This window comes from Polypterus senegalus, chromosome 8 (genome assembly GCF_016835505.1).
Source record: "Polypterus senegalus isolate Bchr_013 chromosome 8, ASM1683550v1, whole genome shotgun sequence".
Lineage (NCBI taxonomy): Eukaryota > Metazoa > Chordata > Cladistia > Polypteriformes > Polypteridae > Polypterus > Polypterus senegalus.
Window position 1 is genome coordinate 98,924,358 of NC_053161.1, and position 19,232 is coordinate 98,943,589.

General features: G+C 41.6%; 1 long non-coding RNA gene across 1 annotated transcript in view; it reads right to left on the reverse strand.

The window, feature by feature from the left end:
* Nucleotides 1-813: 813 nt before the first annotated feature.
* LOC120533612 overlaps nucleotides 814-19,232 on the reverse strand; it is a 104,957-nt gene continuing 86,538 nt past the window's right edge. The window contains exon 3 of the long non-coding RNA XR_005634572.1: nucleotides 814-1,090. This is a non-coding gene — a long non-coding RNA (uncharacterized LOC120533612). The remainder of the gene's footprint in view (nucleotides 1,091-19,232) is intronic.

Consider the following 19,232-nt stretch of genomic DNA (forward strand, 5'->3'; position numbering starts at 1 on the left):
TTCAATGACAGCTATTTTTGTTCCAGTATACTCACTACACAGAAGCTGTTATGTAGTGGAGTGGTGATAGCCAATTACAGACAGGGGATGATTAAGGGGCCAAAATGTCTAGCCCATAGACAGCAATTTAATCTGGACATCAGAATACACGTTGCTCTTTATGAAGTATGCCCAGGGATCTTTTATGACCACAAAGAGCCAGGATCTCGGTTTTTACATCTCATCTAAACGACAAGGACATAACTGCACTGGGCACTAGGATTCACATTCAGACCACATGGTAGGTGCCCCCTGCTGGCATCACTAACACCCCTTCCAGAAGGTTTTCCTACATGCTCTCCCATCCAAATACTGGCCAGGCCTGAACATGCAAATATTCAAAAATATATCCAAACATGAAGCTGTGTGTCAGGAAATGGTTTATTTTTACATTAACTCAAAATGGTTTACACTACCTATAATTATGTGGATTAACACAATAGGGATGCAATCTCTCTCTGATGGCCTAGTACTGAGAACAAAAGGATTCAGATGTCACACCCTTGGAGGTTATACTACTGAAAACATGCATGACAGTTCAATTTTTAAACACATATACATACTTTGTCGATGGACAACACATGGTAAGTTTACTTGTACATATTCCTAGCACAATCCTAACAAAAAATACTTGTTTAATTGGTTTGCAAATCACAGACATAGTAATCCAAAATACTGTCCATTTTTTTACTGTTTGTCAACTGAAATCCAAGTAATACAAAGTAGACAATTGAAATGAAATATTTAATATTTAAAAAGACCTTCAAAAAGTATCTGGCATAAAGAATTATAAGCATTTACTCAGATGGATCATGCGGTCATTAGATATATCATCTCATAATGTTATCATTTATTTGTAACTTAAAACATTAAAGTGCAGAAAACTAATACTACTAAGCCATTACAATAAATCTTACAACAAAGTTACATTTTGCAATTCAAGTCTTCAAAGTACAACTGTTTTCTTACTTGATGTGCCTGTGCAAAAATGAAGCTTTTCTTGTTTATCAAGCAGTGAAGGTAATAATGGAATCATTGAGAATTATTCTACCTGGAGAAGGAAACACAGTGGTTATGCAGTGTTGTCACTGTTGCTCTGCCTTATTATTTAGGACATGGCTACACCATCTCTTTTACTCCGCTATCATATGTTTAAATAGTGACTGCTATTAATATATTTTATGTGAATAAATTATCCATCCATTCATCCATGTTCTATCTTGAAAGGGATAGTAAAACACAAATGAAAAATGACCAGGAGAATCTTAGCCAGAGAGCAGGGAAAAGGTCAAATTTGGGAATCAAAGTGATCAAGCATGAGACCCCAGGACCTTAACTGACCAGCCCAGAAGAGATTCACCCCAGATTGGCTTGCCACAGAAAACTACCTACAGGCCTTGGTCTTGCAAAGCCAAAAGTGGGGAAAACTGGCTTAACATATCAAAATATTAAATTTCCCAACATTGTCAAAATGAAGCAAGTAGTCCCAAAAAGATCCTAAATACAAATAAACCTCTAGCTAAATCTCTTGCTCTGGGCTTCAGGTAAAAGCAGAGGGACGACTCAACAGTGATGATGTCAGAGTGGACTTGCCTTCTGCGGCACATGAAATGGAGGCACATTTTAAAAAAAAAAAAATTACAAAAATAGCATAAAATACATAGAAATATGGAATATTCACATCTTTTGAAATTAGTTGGCATAATTCACTTTCTAAATAAACAAACTTGAAACAAAAATGTTATTGCCAAAAATGCACTTTACCCCATAATGGAACATACAGAACTTACTGAAAAAGTTTTCCAGAAAACTATTAAAGGCAGCTGTTTTTATTTCTAATTATAGCGGTTCAATTATGTTATGTTATTTTGGATTTTTTTTATTATTATTTATGAATCATTGTTTTCATAATTTTGCAAAATTTCTGTAACATTGGTCTTAATTTTGTATATATTTCTTTTGTTTTGTGAGTATAACTCCAACAGGCCACTCCCACCTGGCATCTCACCTCAGGGACCGCCCTCCACCTTTACATTCTGGCAGATCAGACAGGATATCATTGAAATTTGTAGGATTTCATTGTTGTAAGAATTGATTTAATTTGACATTTCTGGCTTTGTTGATTCTGTGCTATTTTTTGGAGCCTGAGTAGTGGATTGCAGATTAGACTTGTTAGCATTGGATTGCCTTTTTTAGCCAAATCCTTTTTTCATTTCTTTACTTGTTTTTCTCTTTTTATGCTTCCTTTTGCTTTACTATAATAAACTCTTAATTTAAAAAGATTATTGTTTTGCACTTATCTGTTCAAGCCATGGGTTAACAGTAATCCTCTCTCTTGAAGAGCATTTCATATATTTTGAACCAATTTGAAGTGTTTTGAACTTCTAAAATCAGCTTTCCATTTCTGGGCTTGCTTGGCCTATAAGTAGTAGCTGGGGATGGCTTCCAGGCGTAAGGCGTTATATGGATATGTCATTAAAGGTTTTGGCCTATTTTGTGGGACTTTTTGCAAGCACCACACCCTACCATGTTTAAGACTCCATGATTTGACACCTTATTGTGCACACCATGCTAATGTGTCATTTTTGGTGTGCTCAATGTAGTTATCTCACTGTTGACCACATAAGGCACAAATTAAGACAGGGAAAATGTCCAAAAATTCTTCAAACCAAAGCTATGGAGATAGGACAGATCTTTTGAAGGGATGATGCCAGCCTTTAGCATTTCAGCCAGTAGCACCAGCCCTGCCCATCAAGAAGGGACCCTTGGAGGTTCAGAAGAGCAATTGGTCTTTATCCCTCAAAAACCTCTATATAAATATAGCAAATTATCTTTAATAAAATAAGCCTTTACTTCCTCTGCGGTGGACTGGCACCCTGTCCAGGGTTTGCTCCTGCCTTGTACCCTGTGCTAGCTGGGATAGACTCCATCAGACCACTTATAACCCTGGATCAGGACTAACCAGGTTAGGAAATGACTGACTGACCTTACTTCTTATAATGGGTAATCTAATGCATATCTTCATTCTGAGAACTATTTTTGGCCAGAGAATAAAATCAAGGAGTGGATACATGACTCAAGAGGTTTCCAATTATTTTCAGAAAAGGGATAAAGAATTGGGGACAAAAGTAGCATACGAGTTATCAATTTTTATTTTATATGCTAAAGATATGTAATGTACTTGTCTTTAAATCCTACACTTAAGGAATCTTTCTATAAATATTACTGTGTTTGTCCAAATGAGAGTTATGAAGATGGATAAATTGAATATTACCTTCAATATTAAGTGATGTTTCAAAATGAAAATCAGTGCCATAATTAGTTTAACAACACAACATATATGAATGAACATTGCCTACCTGATATCAGATCAATGTACAGTAGTGCTTCATATTATGTGCATTTTGATGACAGTTTGTTTTCAATAATGTATTTTTCTTTTCAGCTATTAAAAAATGGCATTGGTTTAACTCATAACCTACAAAAGATACAAGTTGTTTTACTATTCTTCTTTTTATTTCTCAAACCCATGTATTGGAGAATATATTCTACAGTCATCTCTCTCCAGACTAAAGAAATGTACAGACACTGCCAAGATCTAATTCTTGATTTTCAAAGCCAACCTTAAAATGGTGGAAAACTTTCTTGCCTCCAAGGTTTATGTGTATGCACACTACATGCATAATTTAAAAGATCAAAGACATTCATGGTAAAAAAACAGTCTCATTTAGCATTTCATATGATGGTGAAATTTTTTGAATCAGTAAGAAAAACAAACACAGAATAATAAATTGTTAGTATCTAGTATACAATGTGCCTAGTGTCTAAGGTTCTGTCTGTTGACTACAGGTTTTCCAGTTTGGTCTTCTCCACTGATTTACTGCATACCCTAAACCAGGCATGTCAAACACGCGGCCTCCAGGCCGCATGCGGCCCGCATGATAGATCCAAGTTAGCACTAAACTTGTACAAAATGATTACTATCATTTGTGATTTAATCATTCTGCATCTTCGGCGTTACTTATTGACTTTTCTTACTTCTGCCTTCTGATTAAAGCACGTTTTCCCATGGCATTACGGTACCAGAAACGTCATCTGCTAGTATAGTTGCAGCCGCGAAGTTGCAACTGAAATGCTAGGCTGCGGTCCACGGCCCACTACCAGGCCTCGAGAGAACTGCCAGTAACAGAGACTCACTCAGTGAAGGGCTACAGCAAAAAGGCTGCCCCCATCACTAAGGACACTTTTCAGAAAGCTGGGCTTTGCAGCAGTGCAGAAAGAGGAGAGAGACCGCGGTGAGAGAGTATTACAACAAAGTATTTTTATGTTTCTGACAGTTTCCCCATATGACATGAGTCCACAGAAATCTCATTACTACGAAGTACATTCAGAAGCAGATACTTTCATTACAACAAAGTGACTGTGAAATGCTTGACTGAATCATCCACAGAGCAGTTAGTTCTGCGGTCACAGCTCAGTTGTGACCATTTGCACAACGATCCCCAAACAGAAACACTGTAAAAAAATGTTCTTTCTTCAAACTTTCCTCGTACTGTTTTTTTGCTGTTTTTGTTTTGTGTGGTTTTAAGTTATACATTTTCCTTATTGCTCGTCAACATTTGAAAAACATCCCTTAGAATTTAACTCAATATCACCCTTCTATAGAAACGGCATACTTGTTATATGCAAAAAAGAAGAAAAATCTCGGGTTGCAAACGTATGCGAACTGCTGCATTTGAAGACGCCGAAAAAGCCGTTTTTATGTGGTTGCAGTGATGCTTGTTCAAGAAACATTCCAATTAATGCGGCACTCATTCAAGAATATATGAGGTTTTTAAATTCTCTTGGACCCGGACAAACAATCTCACACGTGGTAATAGTGTTTCGGGACGCACTTCAGCGTGTCGTTCTCATTGGGTGGGGGGGATCCCCCAGATCCCAAAAGAGTTCAGAAACCTCACAATATGAAGAAGAAGAAAAGGATAATTTGGCTTCTGACTGATAACGGTGCTGACTACAACATGCTTCCACATTCAGATAATGTTTGCGTTGAATTCCTCCTGCCCAATTGCACGGCAGTGCTTCAGCCATTGGATTTGGGCATCATTCACACCCTGAAAATGTATTAACGCAAGGAAATGCTGAGAAAAATTCTAGTCAGCATAACTTGTAGATAGGAGAAGATTAAACTAACGCGAAAGAAGCTATTGAAGCTGCTTCCATTTCCACCGTCCTATCTTTGTGATGCACGTTTTCAGCAGTGACAACAACCAAAATGAGATTAAGGAGTATACTGAACACAAGCAACACACTTCGCGTGTCACTGTCTTCCATCCTCCCCAGATGAGATCGTCTGGTTGCAGGAAAACAAGCTCAGGGCTCTCACTGATTCTGCATTATGGTAAGCTGTATAATTTCTATTACTATATTATAACTTAATAATAATAGAAATGTAATGTAAATTGTGTATAAAACTGCCCTACGAACCCTCCCATAATCACCCTACAAACTCCAACCTCCAACAACCCATCCATCCCTGGAAAAATTTACTTCCAGTAAAGCAGTCCTTGGTGTCAAAAGGTTGCGGACCACTGGGCTACACTACTGGCTGGGCTGCTGAGACTGGCAACTGGGGAAAAACATTTTTTTTTGCTATAGTTTTATGTAATTTTGTGCTAGTATTGTAACGAACTTCATCAGAGGTTTATTGAACCGCTCTTTGTCTCATCCCTCACCTAGGACCAGTTTGCCTTGGGTGGCCCTACCAGGGGCATAAATCCCCGGACAACATAGCTCCTAGGATCATTGGGACACGCAAACCCCTCCACCACAATAAGGTGACGGTTCAAGGAGGGGAGCGGTTCAATAAACCTCTGATGAAGAATAAAAACCTTGGACGACGTCTTCCCTTGCCCGGACGTGGGTCACCCGGGGCCCCCCTCTGGAGCCAGGCCTGGAGGTGGGGCTCGATGGCGAGCGCCTGGTGGCCGGGCCTGCACCCATGGGGCTCGGCCGGGCACAGCCCGAAGAGGTAACGTGGGTCTTCCTCCCCATGAGCTCACCACCTATGGGAGGGGCCAAGGAGGTTGGGTGCAGTGTGAGTTGGGTGGTGTCCGAAGGCGGGGACCTTGGCGGTCTGATCCTCGGCTACAGAAACTGGCTCTTGGGACGTGGAATGTCACCGCTCTGAAGGGGATGGAGCCTGAGCTAGTGCGCGAGGTCGAGAGGTTCCGGCTAGATATAGTCGGACTCACCTCGACGCACAGCTTGGACTCTGGAACCAATCTCCTTGAGAGGGGCTGGACTCTCTACCACTCTGGAGTTGCCCCCGGTGAGAGGCGCCAAGCAGGTGTGGGCATACTTATTGCCCCCCGACTCGGAGCCTGTGCATTGGGGTTTACCCCGGTGGACGAGAGGGTGGCCTCCCTCCGCCGGGTGGGGAAGGGCCCTGACTGTTGTTTGTGCGTATGCACCGAACAGCAGTTTGGAGTATCCACCCTTTTTGGAGTCTCTGGATGGGGTGCTAGAGGGCATACCTTCTGGGGATTCCCTCGTTTTGCTGGGAGACTTCAATGCTGACGTGGGCAATGACAGTGAGACCTGAAAGGGCGTGATTGGGAGGAATGGCCCCCCCGATCTGAACCCGAGCAGTGTTTTGTTATTGGACTTCTGTGCTCATCACGGATTGTCCATAACGAACACCATGTTCAAGCATAAGGGTGTTCATATGTGCACTTGGCACCAGGACACCCTAGGCCTCAGGTCGATGGTTGTGTCGTCGGACTTGCGGCCATATGTCTTGGACACTCGGGTGAAGAGAGGGGCGAAGCTGTCAACTGATCACCACCTGGTGGTGAGTTGGCTTCGATAGTGGGGGAAGATGCCGGTCAGACCTGGTAGGCCCAAACGTGTTGTGAGGGTCTGCTGGGAACGGCTGGCAGAGTCCTCTGTCAGAAGTAGCTTCAACTCCCACCTGCGGCAGAACTTCAACCACGTCCCGAGGGAGGTGGGGGACATTGAGTCCGAATGGGCCATGTTCCGTACCTCTATTGTTGAGGCAGCTGAATGCGAAGCGGCTGGGATGAGAATCAGCACCTCCAAATCTGAGAGCATGGTCCTCAGCCGGAAAAGGGTGGAGTGCCCTCTCAGGGTTGGGGGAGAGATCCTGCCCCAAGTGGAGGAGTTTAAGTATCACGGGGTCTTGTTCACGAGTGAGGGAAGAATGGAGCATGAGATCGACAGGCGGATCGGTGCGGCATCCGCAGTGATGCGGGCTCTGCATCGGTCTGTCGTGGTGAAAAAGGAGCTGAGCCGTAAGGCAAAGCTCTCAATTTACCAGTCGATCTACGCTCCTACCCTCACCTATGGTCATGAGCTATGGGTAGTGACCGAAAGAAAGCGGCTGAAATGAGTTTCCTCCGTAGGGTGTCTGGGCTTTCCCTTAAAGATAGGGTGAGAAGCTCAGTCATCCGGGAGGGACTCAGAGTAGAGCCGCTGCTCCTCCACATCGAGAGGAGTCAGATGAGGTGGCTCGGGCATCTGATCAGGATGCCTCCTGGACGCCTCCCTGGTGAGGTGTTCTGGGCACGTCCAACCGGGAGGAGGCCCCGGGGAAGACCCAGGACACGCTGGAGGGACTATGTCTCCCGGCTGGCCTGGGAATGTCTTGGGATTCTCCCAGAAGAGCTGGAAGAAGAGGCCGAGGAGAGGGAAGTCTGGGCCTCTCTGCTTAAGCTGCTGCCCCCGCGACCCGACCTCAGATAAGCGGAAGAGGATGGATGATGGATGGATGGATGGATGGATATTGTAACGAACAGTTAGTGCAGACTACAGCTTATGATCTGAAGTGGACGTGAGAAGTTGGGGAGTTGTTTATTAACAGATTTTTCTGATTTTGAGTTTGTATAGCCTAATTAGTGTAGGTCAGGGGGCTTTTTGCATATCGGCTTATTTTACAATATTAACTTTAAAGTAAACTTAGTAAAGTAAAATTAGATTTTCGGAGGATTTGTTTTCCAACATGTATTACTGAGCAATGAATTCAGTGAGCATTTTCGCAATTTCAGTTCACACGAACAGGACTTTGCGCTGTTTACGTCACCATACTCTTACAACGTTGAGAATGCGCCTGAGAATATCCAAATGGAATTGATTGAGCTGCCGTCAGATTCTATTCTGATGGCAAAATACAACGAAGTTGGTGTGCCAGGCTTGTATGCTTACCTGCCACCCTCATATGTGCAGATCCATAAGTTGGCATCGAGAGTACTGTCAATGTTTAGAAGCACATACCTTTGTGAGCAATTGTTTTCATTAATGAAAGCTACCAAAACCCCACATCGCTCAAGACTTACTGCCAAGCACCTTTCATCCCTCATAAAAGTTGTAGCTGCACAAGATTTCAAGCCTGATATTGACGAACTGGTTACTAACAAGAGATGCCAAGTGTTGGGACAAAAGAAATAAATCTCACAGAGTAAGACTCCTATATAAGCAACTAGCAAAATACCCGTACTTCGCAGCGGCGAAGTACTGCATTAAAATTTTTATTTGGAAGAAAATTTTACCTTTTTAAACTGAGGGAAAATATGCCAATAATTATTTGTTAAGGATCTCTTTGTATACCATGTTGTCAGTTCGGCCCTCCGGTTGTAACATGACCAAGCTGTGCGCTGAGCTTACTCTTGAGCATGCAACATACAGTTGACCATGTGAACAGTAATCTTGTTTCAAATCTCACAGCTTGGATTGCTGCTGTCATAATCGGTTTAATTTTTATGGTTTGTTTCAATTATGACAGTATTTGCAGAATTTGTTGTATTGAAGTGACATTCGGCATCTTTCAAGCGTTGTAAGCACACAACCAGTTTCAGCGATAAAATCACATCCATCTTTTGAGAGTTTAAACATTCATAAACATCAAAGTGTCCACTACTGAAATCGTCACCTGTGAATCTAAGATGTTTAAGAGGCATTGGCGGTTGTCGAAAGGTGTAAAATATTTGGCCATTTCGGTACACTTGAAAGCGACAACCGAACAATTCAGCGGCAGCCATCAACTCACATGCAGAACCATAGGTGAAGGGCTTAAGCATTTCACTCTTATAGTGCTCCTGTGTAGTATAATTATCTCCTGTACCGTCATCAGTCCACACCTTGAACCTGTCCCAGTCATTCAATACATATTCCTCCGGATATCAAGAGTGAGCCTGATATGGCCGTGCAATATGTAACAAAGAGAATGGAAAAGGTAGGTGGTATCTCCGGGCATGGAAACCACTCGGTAAGTGATAGTTCTTTGATCGATAGTGATCATCTCGATAGACATGGTAATGGAGGTTGGAATGATAAAGGAAATGGGTACCTGAGCAATGTAAAGTAAGTATAAAATACCTATACAATAACTATAATTGTAATAAACAAACAATAAAACAGCGGAGAAGCCATGGATTAAACAAAAAGGCTGTAGTTATCATCAGAGAGACGTGAATCCCATGGCGAAGCAAGTAAGGGAATGTAGAGACTGGAGCGACGGATGGCCTTATATAGGCAGGCAGCCAACAACGTGGGAGGCGTTGGGATGGGGGACCCAACGCCGCCTCACACGGTGACCGAGCTGCAGGCTATGGACGTATATATGTACGTAAGTAGGATTCAGTTAGCGTTAGGAACCCGTGTACCTAATTTCTTGAAGATGAGCCCATAAGTAACAAAGACTGTTGAAAAGTTCAGTATGGTGGCCGACAGTGGCATCATACAACCGAAATAAGTACGTACATTGGTTTCGGTTAGTGCAGGGAAGCCGCCTACCAAATTTCGAGAAGATGGGGCCATAAATAAGAAAGTTCAACATGGCGGACGTTGTCGACCGTTATGACCATTACGCGTAGAATTTCGAAATGAAACTTGCTTAACTTTTGTAAGTAAGCTGTAAGGAATGAGCCTGCCAAATTTCAGCCTTCTACCTATACGGGAAGTTGGAGAATTAGTGATGTTGGAAAATTCAATATGGCGGCTGACAGTGGCGTCATACCACCGAAATAAGTACATACATTGGTTTCGGTTAGCTCAGGGAAGCTGCCTACCAAATTTCGTGAAGATGGGGCCATAAATAAGAAAGTTCAACATGGCGGACGTTATATTCATCTATAATAATAAAAGGCAAAGCCCTCACTGACTGACTGACTCATCACTAATTCTCCAACTTCCCATGTAGGTAGAAAGCTGAAAATTGGTAGGCTTATTCCTTACAGCTTACTTACAAAAGATAAGCAGGTTTCATTTCGAAATTCTACACGTAACGGTCATAACGGTCGACAATGTCCGCCATGTTGAACTTTCTTATTTATGGCCCCATCTTCACGAAAGTTGGTAGGCGGTTTCCCTGTGCTAACCAAAACCGATGTACTTACTTATTTCGATGGTATGACGCCACTGTCGGCTGCCATATTGAACTTTCCAATGTCACCAATTTTCAAACTTCCTGTGTAGGTAGAAGGCTGACCCCATCTTCACGAAATTTGGTAGGTGGCTTCCCTGCGCTAACCAAAACCGATGTACATACTTATTTCGGTGGTATGATGCCACTGTTGGCCACCATATTGAATTTTCCAAATGTCACTAATTCTCCAACTTCCCGTGTAGGTAGAAGGCTGAAATTTGGTACTTATTTCGGTGGTATGATGCCACTGTCGGCCGCCATATTGAACTTTTAACGGAAACCAATGTCCGTACTTATTTCGTTGGTATGACACCACTATCGGCCGCCATATTGAACTTCCAACGTCACTAATTCTCCAACGTCCCGTGTAGGTAGAAGGCTAAAATTTGGCAGGCCCATTCCTTACAGCTTATTTACAAAAGTTAAGCAGGTTTCATTTCGAAATTCTACGCGTAACGGTCATAACAGTCAACAACGTCCGCCATGTTGAACTTTCTTATTTATGGCCCCATCTTCTCGAAATTTGGTAGGCGGCTTCCCTGCACTAACCGAAACCAATGTATGTACTTATTTCGGTGGTATGATGCCACTGTTGGCCGCCATATTGAACTTTTCAACAGTCTTTGTTACTTATGGGCCCATCTTTAAGAAATTTGGTACACGGGTTCCCAACGCTAACTGAATCCTACTTACGTACATATATACGTCCATAGCCTGCAGCTCGGTCACCGTGTCAGGCGGCGTTGGGTCCCCCATCCCAACGCCTCCCACGTTGTTGGCTGCCTGCCCATATAAGGCCGTCTGTCGCTCCAGTCTCTACATTCCCTTACTTGCTTCGCCATGGGATTTACGTCTCCCTGATGATAACTACAGCCTTTTTATTTAATCCATGGCTTCTCCGCTGTTTTATTGTTCATTTATTACGATTATAGTTATTGTGTGGGTATTTTAGACTTACTTTACATTATTCAGGTAGCCATTTCCTTTATCATTCCAACCGTACCCCCATTAACATGTCTATCGAGGTGATCACCATTGATCAAAGAACTGTCACTTACCGAGTGGTTTCCATGCCCGGAGATGGCACCTACCTTTTCCATTCTCTTTGTTACATATTGCACGGCCATATCAGGCTCACTCTTGATATCCGGAGGAACATTGTGTCTTACAATATGTATTGAATGACTGGGACAGGTTCAAGGTGTGGACTGATGACGGTACAGGAGATAATTATACTACACAGGAGCACTATAAGAGTGAAATGCTTAAGCCCTTCACCTATGGTTCTGCATGTGAGTTGATGGCTGCCGCAGAATTTTTCGGTTTCGGTTTACCTTTCGACAACCGCCAATCCCTCTTAAACATCTTAGAGTCACAGGTGACGATTTCAGTAGTGGACACTTTGATGTTTATGAATGTTTAAACTCTCAAAAGCTGGATGTGATTTTATCGATGAAACCGGTTGTGTGCTTACAACGCTTGAAAGATGCCGAATGTCACTTCAATACAACAAATACTGCAAATACTGTCATAATTGAAACAAACCATGAAACTCAAACCGATTATGACAGCAGCAATCCAAGCTGTGAGATTTGAGACAGCTGTTCACATGGCCAACGGTAAGTTGCATACTCAAGAGTAAGCTCAGCGCACAGCTTGGTCATGTTACAACCGGAGGGCCGAACTGACAACATGGTATACAAAGAGATCTTTAACAAATAATTATTGCCATATTTTCCCTCAATTTAAAAAGGTTTAATTTTCTTCTTAATAAAAATTTTAATGCAGTACTTCACCGCTGCGAAGCGTGGGTATTTTGCTAGTAATATAATAATATAAGGACTTAGCTAAGAGGCTAAGACTCTAATTGTACGCTGTTGCATGGAGATTGTATGGAAATAAATTGCTTTTCTTTAAACTTTAAGTGTTACATTTTTTAAAGTTTTCAGTATTGGAAAGAAAGCTACAGTAACTTTGTATAATAGTATAACAGTATTTGTTACAGTGCGACCCACTGACGCACATATGGCAGTCAAAGCGGCCCACCAATGGTAGTGAGTTTAACATGCCTGCCCTAAACAATATTTGTAATTTGAAGGTCAATTTGGATAAAAATGTGAACTAAAAGTTACACAAGTAAAGAACATAACAGAAGATAAATTTGTGATGTATATCTGTCTTTCCATCTATGCATTACGTGGACCCACAGGAACCTGTACACTAAGAGTAACTGGGTTAGGACTTATGGACCTGTGAATATTCAATGCAATTCACTTTTCCATGTCTATCCAGCAGGGGGGGATAGCTCCCTGGTTGGAATAAGTTTGTTTTTTATTGTGGCATGTTACATAACCAGGAACTATAGATATTATAAGGCGATACCCCTCCCTTTGTGATACGGCGGTAAGAAATCACATAGGAGGAATAACTTAGTTTCCTTTAGTAACAATTTACACGGCATAACAGATGAGGAAGCCAATGGCAAGACTATTACTGAAGTGGGAGCTCGATGTATACAGTCTGCCATCTTCATTGCTGCGCTGGAAGGATTTTCAGAATCAGATGATGTTATCTCCCATTCGTCCGTCGGCTTCAAAGGTGTGCCAGGCAATGTTCCAAGGCTTTAAACTCTTTCTCCATGTGCAGGCCACCACTTAAGTAAATCATGCCATTCTAAACAAGGAAAAGAAGATCCAATATCATGCTGAGTCTAACACACAGAAATAGTGCACATTGCCCAATTTGCAGTTTCCTCAAATTGTCTTGTGTTAAGATGCTTGCTTAGTAATTATAAATGCTGGGCCCCTGTACTAAATCTGGCTTTGTGTTAGCTGTACATGTGAGAAGAAAAGAAAAGCAGATTTAAAATATTTGCACAGAGCACAGTAACATATTAAATTTATATTCTGATTACACCATGGTTCTACTCCAATATTTTACCCTCATTTATTTTATGCATTCACAAACTCAAAAGTTAATAAATCTTATCTTTTCTTAGTGCCACTTTATCTTTCATTTCTTCACCCTAAACACATCGAAGTTTAGCACCTTGCAACATAAAGTCCAGTAGGTTAATATAGTGAGGAAAAATCTAAAATATCTGATTTCTGCTGCATATATTGTTTATACCAAGTCAAATGAGTTTTTTAAAGTTTTTCTGAAAATAAAGTTATCTGCATTACAGGAAAAATTCCAACACCAGTATCAACAGTGAGGTTGACCATATTCTCACATTTGGGCAGCACGGTGGTGCAGTGGGTAGCGCTGCTGTCTCGTAGTAAGGAGACCTGGGTTCACTTCCTGGAGTTTGCATGTCCTCCCCGTGTCTGCATGGGTTTCCTCCAGGTGCCCCGGTTTCCTCCCACAGTCCAAAGACCTGCAGGTTAGGTGCATTGGCGATCCTAAATAGTCCCTAGTGTTCAGGGGTGTGTGTGGGCGCCCTGCCCGGGGTTTGTTTCCTGCCTTGTGCCCTGTGTTGGCTGGAATTGGCTCCAGCGGACCCTTGTGACCCTGTAGTTAGGATATAGTGGGTTGGATAATGGATGGATGGATATTCTCACATTTAAAATAAAATGGGTATATTATATGCACCAAGCATTCAAAAAAAATAAAGAGAAGTTGGAAAATTTCAGAGCATCATTGAAGGGTGAAACTATACAGCACTCTCTTCATAATGTGTTTCCAAAAGGTCTGATGAAAAGTCTGAGGCAATTTCATTTGGGCTGGCACCATGCATAAGCAGAGAAATGGTCACTAGCAAGTACATTAGCTATTAAGATTTCATTTCATTCAGTGACATAAATCAAGACTTTAGCTACAGCAGCAGTGTCTTAAATTTAACTGGTGGATGCCCACCCTCAATAGTCTTTATATTCAGTGCTTGGAATTTCATTAAATTGAAAAAGAAAAATCTGGACTACTGAGATTATTTCATTCATGGACATTTCTTCTAAATATGAGTACCAGTTCTTTAGCCACAATATTCTTCATAGTCATTATGAGTGTAATCGTATACTGAATATTATTATATGTTGCTCCTGAAAAACTGGAAAAAAGAGAATCTTCATTTTAATTCAGTGTTGTTTACATTTTTACAATGTTTTCTGTCTGCCCGCTTTTGGATAGACAAACATTTTCACATAACTCGAATTATCTGCCTTTTCAATAACTTTTTAATGTTTGTACATTGTAGGATAAGAAAGGGCATCTCAGCCAGGGAGGATTATAGTTTATTACCCGAAAGACAAAGAGGAATGGCAGATGGATTTGCGGCTGGTATAAAATAATAGATAGACCAGCAGAAGCTGTGAATTGGGAGCTGTTCTATTCCCCATATGTTAGGTGGCAGTAGGTCTTGTATGGGAGCCCAGTCAGGACACCTGCAGGAATGCTTGGGACTTGGAATCTGGAAGTGCAGCCCTGTTGGGGTCCTTGGCTACCATTATAGAGCGCTATCAGGGCAAGGACTTCCCTACTTTTTATATGGCCCGTAAGAGCTTCCTGAATGACATGGTGAAACACCTGAAGCATTCCTGGATCCAACATAAAAGGAGTCTGCTGCCTCACTTGAATCAGAGTCGGGAGGCCACGAGCAACACTCAGCAGAGGAAGAGAGGAGGAAGAAGTATTAGTATTGTTGAATTTCTGTATATTGTGGCTTATTACTGGAGAAAGGATTATCTTTAAAGGTCCGTCCATCCATCCATCCATCCTCTTCCGCTTATGCAGGGTTGGGTCACGGGGGGTAGCAGCTTAAGCAGAGAGGCCCAGACTTCCCTCTCCCTGGCCACTTCTTCCAGCTCTTCCGGGAGAATCCCAAGGCGTTCTCAGGACAGCTGGGAGACATAGTCCCTCCAGCGTGTCCTGGGTCTTCCCCGGGGCTTTCTCCCAGTTGGACGTGCCCGGAACACCTCACCAGGGAGGCGTCCAGGAGGCATCCTGATCAGATGCCCGAGCCACCTCATCTGACCTCTCGATGCGGAGGAACAATGGCTCTACTCTGAGCCCCTCCCGGGGTATCAAGTATCTTTAAAGGTACTTGTTTAAAATTTTATTTCATTCATATAACATGTGGTATTATATTGTGACTTAGATTTGGGGCTTTCTGGCTCCTCATGGTGGTCACAACATGTTATATTATTTTGTCTTATTTAAATTTGCGGAATATTATGTGAACAAAAAGTGTATTTCTATTGGTCAACAGTTCACTGTTGCAAGTAAAAAATTAATCCAACTTTTATAACAGGTGATAGAATTCAAATTGGTATGGGAGTAATCATATTGCTGAAATTCAATACAGCACAAAAAACGACTAGATTGGTGAATGTTTTTGTTCCCAGTACTGACTGCATGTAATGAGTGACCACTAAATGAAAGCTAATGATTTATTTTTATTAATTCTGTATTCTACAGGTTCTTCCTACCTGCAGTCCCAGAAATGCACTGTATGAGGCTGATCCCCTCTGCCAATGTAAACGGACACTTCTAGTAGGTCATTATACCATGAGGATATTACTAGCATAGTCTTTTTTGAACAAAGAAGGAAAACCAGCAAAACCTACTCGTGATACCAAAGCATGCATACAAGGACAGGTAATTGTTATTGTCGACTGATGGTTTGTTCATTTGTATATTGTCTTACTGCAATGGATCTTCCATTCTGACAATTGACAACACCTTTCAGAATTCACAAGCCTTTGGGTTTAACCTGTGATTCTAACATGAACTTACATAGATACACTTCACTTCATTAATAATTTCACTTCAGCAATTTCAACATTTGAACATTAAGGCAAGAGAAATATGTCTGTTTAAGATGGGCATTGCACCAAAAACCATTAAGTGGGGAAACATCCCCATGCATGCAAGGCAATTAGTCATTTATCTAGTAAGTCTATATTGGATGCATAGTTGTTATTATGTGTTTGTGCTTTTCATTGAGCTTATCTCCAAACTAGCATTGAAGTGGATGAGCTGACATGTTTATTATCTGTCTTATTTGTTAGGTATGTCATCTTGTAGCACGCTTACCACAACAAACCTGAAAACTAAAGTACAAATCAGCCAGGAGTCAGAGACTCCACCATGATCTGAGTCAATTTTGTTGTAAAATCTTTAGAAGCTTTGAGATGTGCAATATTTGCATAAAAAAAGCAATTCTAAAAATTATCAGGCGAAAACAAAAGGGTTCCGTTTCTTTAAAGTCATACTAACTAAATGTTGCATTTACAATTTCCATTGAAAACAATTTATTGTAAATAAAATGGCATTCATTTCAGCAGACTCTTGCAAAAGCTTATTCCAAATTTGTCATTAAATTCATTTATATTCAAATCTGAAGGAGTAATCTGTATTCCTTAGAACCAGTTTTGAAACAGATGGCCAATTTTCTGATTTCACACGTAGGTGTCATGTTTAAGAGTTTGATCCCAGGTTTTAAGCAGCCAAATCTAAAGATTAACCAAAGATAGTTTATTTCCTGCAATCTATGTCCTTCTGGATTTATCTGCCAATCTGTGCTGTTCAATCTGTGTTATCACACTTAGCAGTTTATGAGTATCTTATATTTTAGATATCTCCGCATTGTGCAAAATCTGTATGACTTCCACACGTTTACATACATTTCCAGTTCATTAAGACTTTACTGACCATTGGAAATTGCCTCTGAAGATCTTTCCACTGCATTTATTTCTAATTTCACTGGTAATGTATTTTAGCCTTATGCAAGACTTCACATTGCCTGCTATTCTTTTTCCAGTTTTACTGTGGTAACGATCTGCGCCATCATCACCTGATCAAGGTACCATGCAGTCTCTACATTGATGGCTAGAAGGCAGTACTCCAGATGTCCACATGACCATCATCATCTAATTCTTTCATGTGGAGCCAGAAAACCATGAGGACTGATTTAGATCATTTATGTTGGGTAGAATGCCCAGTGGGGGCTGGGTGGTCTTGTGGCCTTGGAGCCCCTGCAGATATTTTTTTTCTCCAGACCTCTTTTTACCCCTGTTTTTTCTGTCTTCCCAGTCATTAGAGCTTACTTTATTCTTTGTTATTCAGTATTGCCTAATGATATTTTTATTTTTTATAAACATTCATTCTTCATCTTGTAAAGAACTTTGAGCTATACCACTTGCATGAAAATGTGCTGTGATCTTTGGCCGGCTTGTCCTCCCGGCCATTACCCCCAGGCCGCCAGATGGAGCCCTCACTGCAGTATGCAGGTGCCCCAAAGACCAGCAGGGACTCATGGACTATGTAGTTTTTATCCTCAGCCCTGCTGGATACCACAGGGGCCACAAGAGGGAGCTGCAGGGAGGACCAAGGAGTCCTTTGTGCCCTATAACCTTTCCTCTGACGCACTTCCGGGGTGAAGAAAAGGACTTTTTACCTGACCCGGAAGTGATACAAGATCACATGGACTGGGGATTGGGAACACTTCCAGGTCAGGGAATATAAAAGGATTATGAGAGCTCCCAGACGGGGAGCTGAGCTGGGTGGAAGGGTGGCAACACACCCGGAAGTTGGAGAATTGTTTATTTGTGATTGAGTATTGATTTGTATGAGTATAGTGGAGGAGAGGGTGCTTTGTGCACTGTGGCAAATTAATAAAGCCAATTATTTGACTTTTACCAGGTGTCTGGAGTCGTGGACAGGGGTTCAAGGGAGCGATAGCGCCCCCTATCTGTCATAGTGCTTTATAAATAAATGTTGTTGTTGCTGTTTGTTTAGAACACTTCTAAAGCCTGTGACAATACCTTTATCAGTTTGTGTTATTTGTTGTCACCATGCTGAAAACTACAGGCAGGTCTTGAATTACAGCAAATTTGCAGGTATGAATAAAAACCCCTTAACAGTATACCCGACACCATGCATGCATTTTCTTTTTCTTTATATGACCGATATTTTTTTCATTTACAAAGGAAGCAAATTAGTTTTGACACAGTTGAATCTGTAGGACCTGTCACTAACATAGAGGGATAATAATGTACACTACAGACTTTTCAGCATTTTCAATCATTATGCATTTTCATGCACATATCACCAGCAACATGTGCAGCCATGCAGTAAGATCAGTCACTGTTTTGCAGTTTGATCATTAGTCTGCTATTTACCTGGAGCAGTAGAGCCCACTACTTGTAATTCCCAGTCCTAAGTACATTTCACAGCTGTGGGAGGAGGAGGAGGAGGTAACACTCTTAGCAATCCCTCAGGAAATACAGAACATCTCTGCTGCACAATAGCCAGTTTTTGTGCCATCGATTTTCCTTTTCCAACTCAATGAGATATTACATTATCAAAACTTGTAGAAGATTTAAGCCTAAGGTCAACATATTGTATATACATATGGCTCATTTTAGTTTAAATTGTTTATGTTTTCTGCTTTAAAGTATCGTAATAAGTCTTCCCTGTCTATTTATTAAAAATGTGAAACTTTTTCTGTAAAATAAGTAATTCATCACTATGTGTTTTTGCCACTTTTCCATTGATGGACATTTTCAGTTATAAGCCATATGGGTTGAACGGGCATCCCAACCTGGAGAGTGGAAGGTTCCTTGCCTGGATGGGGGGCTCCAGGTAGATGGACGGATACCCTGGTTCAGAAAGAGGAAGGTTCCTTGCCTGGAAGGGAAGCCCCAAGTGGATGGACAGACGTCCCAACCAGATATATTCACAATACCTTTCCCGGCTGGGATACAAGAGAATGACTGGGAAGGACTGTCTCTAGGGGCTGTTTATTCCCCCAGGA